Source organism: Pinus tabuliformis, chromosome Q (assembly GCF_031772625.1).
Source record: "Pinus tabuliformis cultivar Carrire ecotype Pingquan chromosome Q, CPIR1, whole genome shotgun sequence".
NCBI classification, from domain to species: domain Eukaryota; kingdom Viridiplantae; phylum Streptophyta; class Pinopsida; order Pinales; family Pinaceae; genus Pinus; species Pinus tabuliformis.
This window is the reverse complement of record NC_142296.1, coordinates 269,518,857-269,531,088: the sequence shown is the minus strand read 5'-3', so window position 1 is coordinate 269,531,088 and position 12,232 is coordinate 269,518,857. Positions and strand designations below refer to the sequence as shown.

At 34.8% G+C, this 12,232-nt stretch overlaps 1 pseudogene; it reads right to left on the bottom strand.

The window, feature by feature from the left end:
- Nucleotides 1–2,068: 2,068 nt before the first annotated feature.
- Nucleotides 2,069–4,607, bottom strand: LOC149219230 (protein EXORDIUM-like 3 pseudogene; annotated as a pseudogene).
- Between the last annotated feature and the right edge of the window lie 7,625 nt (nt 4,608–12,232).

The following is a 12,232-nucleotide window of genomic DNA, read 5'->3' as shown; positions in this document are numbered from 1 at the left end:
CCTCAAATCCTAAGAGGCTAGTAAGGTCACTAGACAATGGCAATGCATGTCTGCAACAACTCTCCTGGGAAATATTCCCATGTGTCATGTATACCATGTGGGCAATGAGCATTAAGCTTGGGTCCTTCGTTTTAGTTTTGTTGATATATTAAAAGAAAAAAATTGTCATTATTTACACGTAATTTTACTCATTCTTTTAACAAGGATACAATCATCTCCTAGTCTCCAGATATGCAAGGATTAGAAAAGGAACACCTTTTTCAAGTTCTAAAGGTTTTTCATATTTATTAGAAGGCCATGTGTTTCACATTTAGTCCGCAAAGGAGAATACTAACATATGTTATGTCAAATAGAGGTGGAAACTTTTGAATTCCATCTAGATGTAGTGAACCAAAATGTTGAAAGAAATATAAACATTCAACTTTATGGCACAATAAACATTCACATTAAACCACTATTGAGTAGGTCAGATTTTGGGAGCAAGTGAAAAATCTCTCAAAATCTGCAAGCAGGTATGAATCCACCATAGTTTACTTCATTATCAATTACATAAACTTATAACCTATTTTTAATCACATAACTGCACTAACATGTCATTCAAATTGTAGAATTTTAGGAGCAATTTATATCAGATTGTATCAATGCTTATTTTTTCTACATGGCTAAGATGAAACAACCAAAACCATATCCAATGAGAAAGGTACCTATCATTGACTTTAAGGATGTATCAACAACTCCCCTCAAAATTGACATAAGAACTCTTGATGAAAATGGGATTAAACATGAATTTGGAAGTATGTTAAAATTTAAGCACATATCTCCAAATAAACACTATTGTATCAATAATATGTCTTCTTTTGTTCAATAATATGTTAAAACCACATGTCCTTATGATTTTCAAGTGCAATGAGCTTACTTGTACTATACTGTCTAAAACTAGATCTCTTTCATTTCAAAATGCAAACATGAGCATCTTAGAAAATTTCACATCTTTGGTTTTGCAATAGTCTCATCCAAATTGTATTCAGAACATAGTCCTTGATGTGTATCTAAATTAATGATGCAACTATCATATAGAAAAAAGGATCTCTATAAATAATGCAATTAGGGCCTGAAATTTATAAAACTTTTGTTCAAGACATGCTATATGGATTATTGTTTCTTACTTCTTCTCTTCTATATATAAAGTAAAAATTTAGTGTGTTCTTTGTTGGTCATCCTTTATGCATTCCAAGTATTAATATATATTACTCTCATGACAACATCTTATTTTTGAAATAGATTTCAGTCACTCAATCAAATGTTTGAGATGCAAAGGCTAATACACACCATACAGTGGAATTTGAAATCTTTCTCAAGCTTAGCATAGATTCGAGAATGACATAGGATTAGTTTCAACTTTCAGGTTCCATTAACATCACATAAATAAATGTTTGGGTTGTATGGATATCTTAAGGATTCAATCCGTTTATCCATTTAGATCTTATATGTCAAACAACTATCCACTATATCTACTATAAATTTATGCAGATGTTGAGGGGATTAAAACACCATTCAAAACAACATATGCCATTTATAAATTTTATAATATGTATCCAAGTGAGTCTGCATATAGAATTCATCCTCTACTTAATGAAAATGGATCTTAAAAATTCAACAGAAATGAATTCTCTCTGCTCGATATTTCTCTGAATAGTCTATATAGATAAAGTTGCGTAGACAAATTCTCTCTATTCAAGATTTCTCTAAATAGTCTAAATAGATAAAGATGTATAGACACATGCAAGCACATAGACTAGCATGACCGTTAGAAGAAGAACATTCTCTACATACTGAAAAGAAATAAAAATAGGATTAAAACCTCCAATGTTCCATAACACTTTGTTTCATTATCGGGTCCACTAATCTTAAGCCATATTGAGGTCTATACCAATAAGAAATCCATGAATAAGTTGTCTAGATCCAACCCACAAATATAATTTGTGATAGTAAGGCTTGAGAACAACCACTAAGTCTGTTCATAACACTAGCAACCCAATTTTCCACTAACAAGAGCACTAGAGCACCTTCAACTATCCAATTCATTTGGTCCCAAGTAGGCATTCAAAATAGGACTCCATATCCATTGCACTAAATAATTCCTCCTAATTGCATTGACATTGTAATTAGCCCCAAATTTTTCTGTCATGACTTGTCCAGTGTAAGATCCACTGTCTCTAGTCCCATAAAGACCTTTACAGAGATCTGCAATCTCATTAGGAGAAGTAGGATCCTCACCAGCATACCAGGCATTGATCTTAGGATTCGACGAAAGCTCAACCAATTCATGGACAAACACACTTATCATCCCATCGATACCAACATCCCAATTAGGTGCCTTGAAGGCCTTCATTCCAATCATGTAACTTGTCACTACAATAGATTAAGAAAAGACTTCTTGACAATGTTTTCCAGAATTGCCAACCCATGCATAAGGTAGTGTGTATCCTACAATGGATGGGAATGTAAAATAATGAAATCCACAGATTGCTCTACAGATGTCCTGGGAAGAAACATCACTAGAAGTGAGGAGGAGGTAAATACCATTCTTGGGATCAATGAGAAGGGGGATACTTTCGGCGGTTATGGCATTTTTATCACTTCCTAGATAATAAGCCTACCCATTACCTTACCAAGGGAGTAGTAATCATCGTGTTGAATAGTAATCACTATGTTTTTGATATTATTGGCACCAGTCTCATCAATATATAGCTACATCGTTTGCCACCACTGATCTGTAGAAGGGCTCTTTATATTATTAGAGATAGACATAGGGCCTTCACTGGGGGAGAAATACCATACCACATGCATTCATATTGGGGGATATATATTGAGGAAAAAATAACATAATATATTGAGCATATAATAGGGGGTAAAGGGTTTTTATATTGGCAGGTATAAAACATCAAGCTCAAAGTTAATAAGAAAATATAAAGGGGTATAAAAAATGTTAATGAAAAAATGCATACCTACAATATCTAGTGAAAGTAGGGGTTTTTTAAATTGGTAGGTGTATTGGGTTCATATTGGTAGGGGTTCAAATAATGCAATTTTTAGAGGTATTTTCCAATATTTAGTCAAATTAAGGGTATTGGTTGCTATGCCACGAAAATACACTCTATGTCAAATGTTCATTGAGTGAAAACCCCGTGGAGATAAAGAGTTGAAACTCATTGAGTTTCATCGAATCCCCTGATCAATGTCTGGTATGTTAGTGAGGATCCTACTTCTCCTACTGAGATTGCAGATCTCTGTGAAGGTTTAAGTAAATAATGTGCCCCATTAATAAATTCATCCAAGTGAATGGCTATTCTATCTCCCAAACCAACAAAACTTTTTGTTTTATTCTTCTATCGAAAACCAAATGTAACACCCTTCTAGATTTTAATACATATCTCATTTAAAATCACCACTTATAGAATAAAAATCATTATTGTTCATTTCATCATACTAAAAAATAATTATTCATCTAACATTTTATGAATTAATAATTTATCAATTCAATTATCATCATATTTACTCAATCGTATAAAAAAATCAAGTTTCATCATCGTAATCAAAATCATATGGTCAAGCCATTGTAATAAATCGCAGGATAATTTTGATCTATCATAATAATCATTTAAGACAAGACACTACATACACTTTCTCATAAAATAAAGTTCATCTCAATGTTTCAATGTATGAAAATTGTTGACACAACTCAGGTGCATCCTCCCAAGAATTAGAATTGGGACTATAGTTATCCCAATAGATCTTTACTTGATATACCCAACGATGTTAAATCTATTGAGTGCACTAGTCCATATGTGGATTGGTTTGGCCATCAATCCCTCTCATAGGACATCTACAAATATATTAGAATAATAACATGTGAAGGGTTGGAAGAATAATGGTATGAAACTAAAACATGGAAAGCATCAAGTATACATTCTAATGATGTGGGAAATGAAAGACGATATGCATCATGGCCGTTTTTCTCTAAATATCAAAAGATCCTATATAATGGAGTGATAAATTCAATCCCTTCCCAAATTTAATCAATTTTTTTGTAGCCTCACATGCAAAAATAGTTTCTCCCCAATCTCATAACTTTGATCAAACCTATGCATATTCACTGGAATTTTTTATCTATGTTGTGCTTCATTTAATATTTCTTTTATTATTTTCATCTACTCCTCAATTTCTTGAATACTTTTTGTATAATAAAAATTCTATCCTCTATTATATCCCAACTAGAGGCCTACCATACATGAACTCAAATATTGCCATCTTTATTGAAATTTGATAGTCGTTATTATTTATTGAAATTTAACAGATGGTAAATTTCCTCGTAATGATTTTGTTGATCATCATGTCCATTCTTAATATGTCTTACAATATTTGATTAGTTATTTCAATCCAATGTTACAATCTCAGGGTGATATGCAATACTAGAGTTTATTTGCATTCCTAATGATAAACTCATTGATAACCCTCTTTTCCTTCTTACTCCACCTACCATACCAAATTGTATCGACATTCATAGCAGAAGTCAGCACAGGCCCCATGTCGTACTTCATATTCATGTACACTGAGCACCGTTCATTTTTCTTTGAAGTCCCAAACTATAAATTTTTCTTATTGGGTTGTTCTCCCAGTCCCACAACAGTAGCATTCTGATTGAAATATTGAGGCAATGGCCTCCATGCTTCAATTGAGGATAATAAAATGAACAAAAACAAACCCACACATGAAAACATACCCATTTTCTCTTTGGAAAAACACACGGAGCAACAATGAAATGACATTCAATGGTTTCTTCTCCATGACATGCATGCATAGGAAATACTTGTACCCTGCTCTTTATTTATATAAAACAACATAGAAATAGAGAGTTTGAGATAGATGTCAAGGGTTGAGAAAAACCCTCAAATGGCATCACGTACTCTGGGTTTAGAAGTAGAGAGTTTTAAAATGAGCAAGAAAATTTAGATAAAAAAATTTAATTTCTTTGTTTTTCAATTATTTAAATTTTCAACCATTTAAACCAAATTTAATAACAATATCAATTTATCGTATTTAGTTCTAACCTTAATGGAAAAGAATTATTTCGATCTTAAACATTACAAACTTAAGATACTTGTGGATCAGATCTGAAGTTGGAATGAATGTCATTCCCCTTGATTTGAACCCTTATCATATCCAAAATTAAAATTGTCTATGTAGTAGAACATAAGCTCTAAAAGGGGTTAATCTTTCCTAGCTTATTCCTTATTGAGTTCAATTAATCCAATGAGAACGGACTGGTGACCTAGAAATATTATTTAATCAAAGAAATATATGATTTCATTCAATAATGTATGGCACAAACCTAAACTACATTGAAAACACCTATTCATATGGCTAGGAGATCATCCTTAGCATTAAAAACTAGAAAGAGGTTTAAATATTTTTCAATTTTAGACGAGGAAAATATTTATTTTCATTCATTGGTCTTTGAGAAATGCACACATGGTCCACTTATATGCATGAAATAAGGAAAAAGAAACTACAACTCTGCACTTTCCACCCGAACCACAAACCCCATATCTTGGGCTTTTCTATCTCATCACCAAATGCACATAGCTAATATGCCAACTCAAAATTTTCAGTATTTTCATCAAATTGGACCAGTGCACCAATATTCAAGCAGTCCCTTCTAGAAGGTCCAAATTGAATCCTTTCAATTGCTAATTCTTATTCTCATCACTTTGAAATTGAAATTTTTGTGTTATGCAAAGAAAAGACAAATCTTGCAAAATGCAGGTTGTCAAATTAGGTTGAGTGCCTTACCAAAATGTAGGTTTGCCTTATCAAATTCCTCTCTAAAAAAAAAAAAAAAAAAAAAATCCCGTATTCCTTCAATTTGTGCAAAAAACCCAGATGTTCATTTTCACCAAACTCGTCCTCTCTAAGATGCATAAATTCCAAAGTAGCTTGACCAGTAATTTTGCATTTTTTATGACAAAATCTACAGCCACTAACACACTAGGATCTGATGGTCATCTCAAATCCAATTCTGTAAATTGTTTATTCTTAATCATGATGTGCTTCATTCTCTCATATTATTAGATTCCAATCTCATACCCTAAAAGTATTTTGTTCATAAATTTTATATTTATTACAAAAAATAGAGTAAATGCAAACTAGATTTGGCAAAAATGAACTCCTTGAGCAAGTTAAACATGCAGAAGCTTGTTAGTTGTTGCTATAGACTTATATTAACATAGAAGGAATTCGTAAATTTTTGAAAGATAGTTTTCAAGACAAGATGATTCTACATCAATGAAGGGACAACATCACACTTCAAACCATTTGTTTGAACTTTGATGTAGTTTTTAGCAAATAAAGGATGATTATCATGTGTTAAAGCTCTAGAATGGTTGAATTTTGAAAACAAAATGCAATATCGATGTGAATCAAATCAATGATAGAGAATAAATAATGAATTATAAAAGTGATGATCAATTAATTTCTTATTTGTAGTGGGAGACAAGCCAAAGAAAGTGATAACAATAGTTTCCAGGTTTTTTCCTTGACAGTTTTCAAGAGAGAGAATTGAGTACATGGTAGCTCGAAATATTTGTCAAGGGTTGAAAAATATTGATATTTTTCTTTCATATATTTTCTATTGTAATCATTGTTGAGCGATAAAAAGGGTATTTTTAACCTCTATTTACCCTACATTAATTATCAATCCAGGTACGATTTTTTAATCTCAAGAGTGTACTCAATCTGAGGTGGTCACTTGTTCAAGACTAAAGTTTGCATTATAGTTCTTTACAAAAGTAAATAAACGCTAGAAACAAACTCTAATTGTAATGGAAAGAAACTTAAATGCTTTGTAACTAAATCATTTACTTAAGAAACTACAACATCCATCAGTCAAGGATGCAGTAATGATAACTCTTTCCCCTGTAAATTGATGTAAATGAAAATCAATCAAAGGCAAGATCTCCAATCTAAGAACTAGAGAGCAGTAATCAATGTTCGCTATAGTTGTACATCTCTCTATTCATACCAAAGAAAATACTTGAAATACCAATTCAATTAAAAGAAAAGGAGCAGCAACCAATCTATTAAAGAGATCGAACAACAAAGCTTAATCTACAGGAATGAATTAAGCGGTAATCTTAACCGAAAGGATTTGAACAACAATCTTTAACTAATAAAGGAATTGAGCAGCAATCTAAGAAAGGAACAGAAAACCTAAGTAGGTCTACGGAAATTGAACAAAAATCTTAATCAAGTGTAAACACACAGCAACTATAGAATCAGTAATATTACTCTAGCATAATGGGCATTAACCACAGTTATAAAGGAACAACAATTGCAATTATGATTGAATGAACAACAATCACAATTCTAAGTAAACCATAGTTAAATGAACAACAATACCAGTCAGTGAATGAACAACACTATCAATCTGTAAATGAACAGCAATATCCGAATTAGACAGTGCGATATTATTTCAGAATGAATAGCATAACATTTTCAGTTGCAAATAATAATCTTGGGATTCAGTTACAAATTCAATATAACCGAGCAACTTAATGAAATATTCAGGAACATAAGATTACTGAATAAAGCAAGTTAAGGAAATGCAAAGGAAATCAAACCACACATGACTGTAATCGTAAAATAATGATACAAGAAGCAAGTGATCCACTAGGGCTGGGCCCTTAGCCACTAGGGATGCACTGCTACAGTTACTCCAGGATCAGATAACGAAACAACAACTGAGTTATATATTAATCATAAAGGCAAAGTTACAGCTATCGCTCTGTAAAGAGAGTCAATGATCAAAGTTTAGATTACAACAGTAAACTCTACAAATCAACAATAATTTTCCACCCCTTGGGCTAGCAGTTTTGTCCCTTTTCATAATGGCCAAGTGGAAGTATCAAAAATATAGATAAGCCTTGAAGTAGCGATCCCTCGGGATCAAAGGATCCTGAGGGATTCGCCATATCTTTGATCTTCAGTTATCATTTTTTCCTCTTACACTGATGCCGTGGTTTCTCTTCCTTTTCCTGGTCCATGCACTCCGATCTTGATTTCCTCATCTGGATGTTGTTTCCTGTCAAAGGGATAGCAGTTAGATCTGCTTTGTCTTTTCCTCCGGAATAGTGATTCTCCATTTTCTTCACTTTCTGCATAGAGAAAGACAATAATTAATCATTTTACATCAATCACAAATCTCCTTAATTCTATCATAATCCTTTAACATATTACCATCTTAGAATGTAAAGGAGTTATGATTTAAAGGAAAAGATAAAGAAATAAATGGTAAATACATACCTCTTCCAATGCTCAACACACCCCCCTGCTTACCCTTTTTCATGCCCTCATGAAAACATTGTAATTGACATGCAAGGAAGTTAGGGAATAGGCTAGAGAAGGATTTTCATGCAGTGGTCTAAAGCCACGATTTCTAGCTAAAACTTCAAAAATATGCCCTGTCTGGCCTTCAGGCAATTCATATAGGGCCTTATACCCTAGTGTAGGATACCAGATGATTGGACTTCAAAACCTACAGCCTAACCAATACGGGCATTCTCTCAGGATGAGGTTACCATAGCTAGCCAGGTGATCAGTAGCTAGCTTAAAATTTTCGTAATTGAATGGCTCTCTGTCTTGGACATTCCGATTGGAAGTCTTGTATCGAAGTTTGGCTGCTGCTATGGCAAGGTATTTGATGTCTAGGAAGTATTCTAACCCTTGTTGGACAACTACTGTGTGAATAGGTCCCAATGTCTAGATCACACCCTTCTTTCTCATTAAGCTTCTATGCTTATTCCACAGTTGCAATGGGTTTCTAGGTTCACCCCTTACCCAAATATCTAACCCATTCTCCTGTCTCTGGAAGGTATTGTGGGCTTTAAACCACTTTGTCTTGTTAACAACAAAAGAGATGAATGCCTGAAGCTGGATATGACCCATAGAATGGCTAGGGTTCTCTTCTGTTTCACCATCCAACACAAGATTATGCAAATAAAACTCACATAGCAATCGCTAGACTTTCACCCCATAATGCTTAAAACCGTTTATGAAATCATCAAAAGTTTTTAGCTCTATAGGCACCACTGCATTAACACCCTTAATTTTCAATTGTAAATAGCTTTCCATCAAAAATAATGCATAGTTTTTGGTAGGTTCCCTACATGCTAGAACATCAGTATACAGAGAACATAAGGTATCCATTTGACTCATAATTGTATCTAGTCTATTGATTACCTTTTTAACTTTTTCCTCTACCCTTCGCCATCTATCGAAGGCCTCACTCTCCGATGCATTGATGTTCCTTACCTGCTGTTGTAACTTCTGATATTTCTCCTGAGGAATAGTTTCCTCTGTGAGCTTTTCTATCATTTGTTGGGCCTGTGCCAAATCCTTTTGAAGTTTCATTATCCTCAAATCATTTTCCATCATGACATTTTTGGGCTAGAGATCTACGTGGATCTCCTTATTGCGACATCTGGTTCTTATAGTCTGCATTTCCTTCTCTTGAACTATCTGGTCGATCGTGATGCTAGAGGACAATGCCTCTGTCTGGACATCCTTAATATAGACTTGTGTGTTTTCTATTTGGGCTTCTGCATTTGTAACAACCACAGATTGTTCCTTGTGTTCCTAAATAATAATGGGTTTGACTTGAGTCCTTTTGGTCTTCATTTTATGGGGTTTCACTTGGGTGGCTACATGCTTTGCTCCAGGGGTCCTTTTTGAGATTTTCCCCATTTTTAGGGCCCTTATTTGTTGTTTGAGTTGTTTAATTACATTTAGAAGTCACTGTTGTTCCTTTCACAACCTTTTGATTTCATTTGTTTTATTTGAAGGAACAGTTGTTACTTTTCTTGGGCTCGGGTTTTGTTCTTCAAGGATTGTACCCTCGCCTTGGTTTGTTTCCATGTTTTCTACTTGGAACACTTCTTTAGTGTTCTCGTCCTCCTAATTAGGTTTTTTAGGGGTGGAAACCCTGGGTTGATCTGCTATTTCCCGGGCAGCTTCTTCTTCTACTTCTTCTTCATCATGCATTTCTTCGAATGTACTCTGACCTTGAGCAGAGTGTTCCTGTGATTGCCTTTCCTCTTCTTCCTCACCATTCATTTCTTCAGATGCACTCTTATTGTGAGCAGAGCGTTCCTGAGATTGTCCTTCATCTTTCTCCTAATCACACATCTCCTTAGATGCACTCTTACTGTGAGCAGAGTGTTCATGTGCTTTTCCTGCCTCGATATCGAGGTTGACTGGGCAGTGGGGCTGGACATACTCACCCATATTGGCCAAAATTTGGGCCAATTCATATTCATGCAGAGGGTTTTGTAATGAGCTTTCACTGGGTTGCACTACTTCCTCCTCTTCTTCCTTGCCGAAGTGCTCAGTTTCCTCTTTCGATTCCTCTTCTTCATTTTGTTCTAATTCTTCATCATTTTCCCCTCCTTCAAGTTATGGAGGTTGCTCATCCTCTGAGTCATGTATCTCTAATGGCTAGCTATATTTTCCTTGGGGATTTCCCAACATTCCTCTGCTTCTCCCCAATCTAGTGGACTGTCTTCTTCTCTGTGGTCTAATTGATGTGCTAGCAATGCATTTTCATTTTGGGGTTGGTAAGGCCAATCCCCCATCTATTGAGAAAACCAATTATTCCCAACTACTCTGCTGTTGGGCGAGACTGTAACCGACTATTAGCCGAATTAGGCCGTGATGACTTACTGTTGATTCTACATTACGAGATTTTCTTATACTTTGAGCAGCGTCATGGAATAAAAGGTTTAAGTATGCAGGAAAATTCACAACACATTTTTGTTTTAATACAGCTAACAGTTTGAGATGGCATGGTCTTACCATGTCTTTTCTGCCATCGCAAGTGATGTAGCTTTGCACAATTCTGGCTAATTCTACCCAAGGTTCTCCCAGGGTTGCCAGCAGGACTCCTTTTCCTTTGATAGTAAGGCTCTGTCCTTTGTCATGGAAGATGGTTATAGCATCTTGATGTCTCATTTTTTTCAAGGTCCATACTGGTCCAACAATTGGCAGTCCCGATACTTCAGCAATTATCATATATGTTACTACTATTTTCCTCCCCTTCACCATGGAATGATTTTCCTACAAATTCTGTAGAAATTAAATGGCCACCATCTCGTTAGACTGCTATAGTCGGTTAAGATAGGCAATCCATCCTGCTCTTACTAAGATTTCACGTGCAGTGTCAGAGACCATTAACACCTGCGGTTCATTACGTATTGATTTGCCTCCCATTTTGTTCAAGCTTAGCACACTATTAATTTTTCCAGAGCAAAAACACAAAGATGAAGATGGAACAACAAGTTGTTCAAGCTTTAGCTCACTGTTAATTTTTTTAGAGCAAAAACACAGAAATGGCAATGGAACAACAAGCTGTGCATATTGGGAAATACAATACCATTAAACTTGTTATTCCCGAGTTTTGATGGAGTCATAGTACCTCCAAATGAGGAGTTGACACGTATGCCAGTGCATTATGGAGGTCACCCGCTCCCCCCTGAAATGTGATAGGCCATCCTCGACCAGCATATAAATGAGTAGCATGCTGGACTGTAGTCACACAGTAACATAAAGGAATAGCATATATATCCATGACATGATTACAAAAAGCAGCGGATTATTGAAATCGAGGCTTATGATGGAAATCACAAATAGATATGGAAATGCCGTGAAATGATGCGAAAAATGGAGGATATGACAGCTGACGTAGGTAAAAGTTCTTATACTGTCATTATCCACTTTAACAATTATGATTGATTTATAAATGATTTTTCATGTATAAAAGGTTCGAAAGGGTTATATAACATAATCTCATTCGAAATCAATATAAAGATATAAGAAAAATGGTTTATAATGACTATTGGTGTATGAAAACTATGACTTCAATACCATCAGCAGAGCTCTGTTGCCCATAGGTGTCCATAACCTTGACAGAGTTGCTTGTTTCACCCTTAGAACCATAATCCTTTATGTATGCCTAGGAATTTTTTGTGTGATATCGGAATGGAGGCCATTGTGCTGGCTTGGTAACCATATGAATCACAATGCCATTCACCAGGAAGGAGTGAAAGGTGGTTAGGCTGGCTCGTGATGAGACCTCCTGTTGCAAGGGATTTCTTATTTTTCTGATATGCCTCTTAGATCA